The sequence below is a fragment of the Drosophila arizonae genome, chromosome 3, assembly GCF_054131065.1.
Source record: "Drosophila arizonae isolate 15081-1271.41 chromosome 3, UAZ_ARI_1.0, whole genome shotgun sequence".
Lineage (NCBI taxonomy): Eukaryota > Metazoa > Arthropoda > Insecta > Diptera > Drosophilidae > Drosophila > Drosophila arizonae.
The window spans coordinates 803,928-808,774 of NC_142923.1; the positions used below are offsets into that span (position 1 = coordinate 803,928).

At 38.2% G+C, this 4,847-nt stretch overlaps 1 long non-coding RNA gene across 3 annotated transcripts; it reads right to left on the reverse strand.

Moving 5' to 3' along the window:
- Positions 1-237: 237 nt before the first annotated feature.
- On the reverse strand, positions 238-2,870 carry LOC149269570 (uncharacterized). Of its 3 annotated transcripts, XR_016269100.1 has the most exons (5): positions 2,729-2,870; positions 2,263-2,660; positions 1,696-2,203; positions 953-1,641; positions 238-865 (listed from the first exon to the last, which is right to left on the reverse strand). It is a non-coding gene; the product is annotated as an uncharacterized LOC149269570 (long non-coding RNA). The 3 variants fall into 3 exon arrangements; XR_016269099.1 differs by having other exon boundaries at positions 238-1,641; positions 2,280-2,660; XR_016269098.1 differs by having other exon boundaries at positions 238-1,641.
- Positions 2,871-4,847: the final 1,977 nt, after the last annotated feature.

Genomic DNA, 4,847 nt, shown 5'->3' on the forward strand with positions numbered 1-4,847 from the left:
TTGTTAGAAGGAGACAGAGATACGTTAATGGAATTATGTTGATTTTGATCGCTTTTACAATCAAATTAATTGCTTGATGCGAACTTATCGTCTATTATGTATTTAATTTTTCAGTTGTTAAGTCTAAGCATTCCTGAAAATCATTCGGTTTGAAATAATTTGTTATCCAATCAATTTCATTTCCTGCAGCCATTTCAATACCTATTATTCGTAATCATCTTATAAACTAACGTGTTTCTTTATTAAATCAATGTCAAGCCCCACAAATATTTGCACAAATTGAGTTTGGCAAAAGAAAGTGAAACAGAAAACAAAGTGAACTCAAAGTCAAATGAAAGCCAATAAAATACTTGCAGCAGAGTGAAAACAATTTGTCGAGTGTCCTTAGTCCTTCCTTAGTCCGCTCCTTCGGCTCGGCGAGTTGCTTTTCGTTTCACTAATCCCATTTGGCAGCGAACAGAACTTGTTAACTGGTAATTGATTTCATTAAGTTCTTGGCCAAGTGCAAGAATTCTCTGGCAACGCCAGCCCTAATAAAGCTTGCAATAATATCAAATTCGAGTTGCCTGACAACTTGTCCAACAAGTTGGGCAAATGTTATTTTTCCTTTCCTCCGCTTTGTGCATGCATCCGGCTCGTAGACCAAAATAGTTCAAACGGAACAGATTACTCCTGCTTTTCTTCGTTTTTTTCTGGCTGCAACCCTTGCCAAATTGACAGCTGATCAGTGTGCGCCATATATATGTATATATTTATTTTTCAGCAATTTCCGTTATGGTGGAAAGTTTTTCTTCTTTTCTGGGCATTATGGCGTAGACATTAAACATGCAAAGGAACAAATGTGGCGTTGTTTACTATTTGCTATCTGTGGCTTGGTTTTTGTTAGCAATTTATGAAATATAAATATAAAACCGTTTGACCTATTATTTCTATATATATTATAATATCATACCCCTTTTTTTTTAGGATTACTATATCCTTTGCTCTTATATTTTGCTTATATCACTCTAACTTATATGTTTATTTCTCTCTCTCTTTCGCTTTTCCCATTTGACGGTTCCTTTGCGTCTTTTCCTCTATTTCTCCAGCTATAATCTTCTTTATCAAACTACTTTCACTATATCTTCATCAAATTGTTTTTACTTCCTTCTCACTTTCGGCTTGGTTTAAAGGGCATCCAAGTTTTCGTTCAACTTAACCCAACTTTTGCTGTTGTTCCTTTAGTTGTCGTTGTTGTATTTGTTATTCGCATTCCCTTTGGTCGCTTGTCATCTGCAGTTGGTGTCTCTCTCTTCCTCTCTCTCTGTGTGTGTGTGTGGCTGTGACATTGTTATCCTTTCGTTCGGTTGCTTATCCCTGTCAGCTGTTAAATGGAACATGGCGTTCGCTTTTCCCACATCTATGAAAATCTGCGCGTAAAGCAAGAATTTTCATTTTTTATTTGTCATGTTTTTCCCAGACTCTTTTTAGTTTTTTGTCGATTTTTTCACTTTGATTTTGTGATTTTCACTTTTCACTCGGGCTGCATGCAAATTGTCGAGCTTCATTTATCAGACATGTTTGACTTTTATGTGCCGGTAATAACTTTCGACATGGCTCTGGACATGGGAATAACGGTGTCTAAACGGGTCGCACTGCAGGCTATTGACGGACATTTCATTTTAGTTACGAAATATTCAGTAGTCTTGGCTTTACCTGCAATCAATCGATGTAGTAATTGTTTGAAACCATCTTCCCCCTCTCTCTCTCTCTCTCTCTCTCGCTCTATTTCATGCAATTGACAGCAACTGTTGAAAATTTTCGTATATTTGCATATAATCAAGCCACGTAGCTAATTTATTGGCCAAATAACATTTTATCGATCGTTCGACATTTGACTTGCAAAACGTTCACTCCTGACTGCATCACAGGTGGAGCAGGTGTCGTGGTTACCGTTTCACTTGAATAACTAATTAGTTAACAGTTTTCAGTTTCACATTTGCCATCCCGCCCACAATGTTAGTTAATTAAAGGGGTATCCCATTACCAGGTGACTCCAGGTGGAAATATGATTTGATAGCTAATTCAGTGGGCAATTTCAGGCACCTAAGCAGCTCAAAGAAAGTTAAGCTCATTTATTGACCTTTATGGTATATTCACAAATTAGGCTGTTCACTTTTGTTGAGCAGTGTAAATGGAAACCTTTTTAAACTTTATTTGAGGCCTAGTTAAATCAAAAACAAATATAACACAGATTCGAGTATTATATAATTATTATATTACCGCTATTATATAATTACCGCTAGATGGCGCCACAAGTAGCTCAATGCAGTCATTTCCTTTCTGACACATGAAAAGTCAACTTTTCTCCCAATATTTATACCCAAAGTGCATCGAAATTTATGCATTAAAGTTGGCCTCTAAATCTTTTGGTTATTGGCTTTGGTGTTTATTTTAATAGATTCTACGCCCACACGGGATGTTCTCTCTGAGCTTTTTGTGAACTTTTCGAACTTTTTCCGAGCGTACGCAACACTCTGTTAAATGGTCTCGTATTATTAATGCATGGAGCTCCTAACACATGTTTTGGCATTCCCAGCAGCACGCACAAAGTAAGTTTATAGACGGAAAAAGTAAAAGTAGGAAATGTCTAAAGTTTGCGTGGTTGACTCAGGGATACCCTGTAAAAAAAAGAGTTTGAAATGAAAAGGTGAGGAAAGGGTGCATATCATGGACGGTGAGGAGTTACAAAACTATATTTTCTTCGAAGTAGGAAATCAGGAAATTGAAACTGCAAATATTTAAATTTTGTCTAATTTGAATAAGTTTTTAGAGTATTTCGAGTGTTGAACTTCTAGAAGTTTATATTAACTTTCTAGCAAGACCCACAATTTTTGGGGTATAAACAGAAAAACGATGACAGAAAATATAAACAAACAAACATAATAGTCAACGCCTTTGCTTCCACTTAGCTCATATTACCCATTAAATAGACAACTATTACTTGCAGGGTATTCAATCAAAAGAAAAGATAAACTTTGAGTGCAACAACTGACATTATATTATAGCTTAACATCACAAATAATACAAAGTAGTTGCCTTCAGGGTATAAAAGTCAAAGATGGGCGAGCGCGTAGGCTTAAGAGCATATTTATAATGAATAACATATTAGAGTAAATAGATTAGCCCAGTACATCTCAGCTTGGTACATAATGCCCTATAAGGTAAAGTGCTCTTTCCACAGGGCATTCAAAACAAAAGAAGTCAAATAAAAACAACGGTAAATACAGCATAATATAGCAGATAGCCATCGCCATTGCCTCTTCACATAGTTTGCCTGGGCACTTGAGCAAGGGGAGGAGCAGAGGCCTCCAAAACGGAGTCATAAACTAAAGCCTGTGGCAGCTACTACGTGCCGCAGCTGCTGCTGTAGAACAGGCGGACGGATAGACGGACGGACAGCCGCACGGATTTTCGGACTGAATCTACGTTCGATACGCCACGAGTCGAATATTTGGCCAGGGCTATGTTTGTTTGGTTCCTGGCTATTGTTATTGTTTTTGTAGAGGACAACACGTTGTTCTAGCATTAGTGTGTGTGCGTGTGTTTGTGTGTGTTTTCCAATTAAGCGTACGAGCTGAGCTAACAGTCAACATGAAGATGAGGTGAAAGCCACAGCTTGACTTGGGCGAGACGAAGCGCATAGACCACATTTGCTTGTTATGTCAGCGACATATCAAAACGCACACATCAAAACACACACACACACACACACACACATAGACATACACAGCCTCAGTCACGCAGGCACTCATACGCTCAATCATGGCGGCGCAGAAAAAGCATTGCCTGCTTTTAGGCGCCCGCTGAAAGCCGCTCACATCTATTAAGCTAGAGCCTAACCGCGGCAACCTTGCTCGCTCCCACTCGCTCTCTCTCCCTCTCTCTGTCACTCGCTCTCATTCCGTGAACTGTGCAATCAATGTACATTTGCCTAATCTGAGTTTTTCACTTTGCCAAATTGCGCCGCTGCTGCTGCTGCTGCTGCTGCGTTTTGGCTTTTGTCTGCCTTTTGGCGCGTTGCGAGGTTATTATTCAATTTGCTCACATAAGCGGATTAGGCTGGCACACACATACCCTGCAAAAACAAACGCACTCTCCAGCCCTCCACTCGCTTTTCAAAACAAGCAATAAATCAGCTTACATTTACACTTTGCCCTTCACAAATTCCACAATGCAAAAAGTTGTTGGCCAAAAAATTGAAATTGATGAAAAGATAAAAAAAGAAATTGTGGAATTTTCTTTCTTGCCTTTGTCTTTGAAATCGATATGAAAATCCGCTTAGCTTTATTTGGTATTTGTTGTTTATCAGCTTCAAGCATTTTGCATTGTCAACAGAAAACCCAAATAGCAAGACTTACTTGGCTTTAACCAGACCCCATCCCAACCCCTAAACCCAATTACCAATTTGCTTTGCTGGAGCAAGGCAATCGGAGCTTGTGGCTGATAATAGAGCAAATATTAATGAAGCTGTAACACAATAACACATCAAACGAGTCTGCTTAAGCAGCTGCTCATTGAACGATAAATAGATGGAGCATTACCTTAGTGATGGGAGCGCTTTATTGGAGGAGATCCGTGCGTTTAAGGGACTCAATGTTTATTAAATGGTGATATGAATAGTGAATATGATATGAATATGAATATGGAATATGAAGATGATATGAATATTATTTTGGATGAATATTAGAATATGACTATAATATATTTTGAATATGAATATGAATGCTATGAATTGAATATGACATGAATATGTCTGATGCTGGAATATGATAGCTATGATGATCTGATTGAATCTGCCTCTGAAT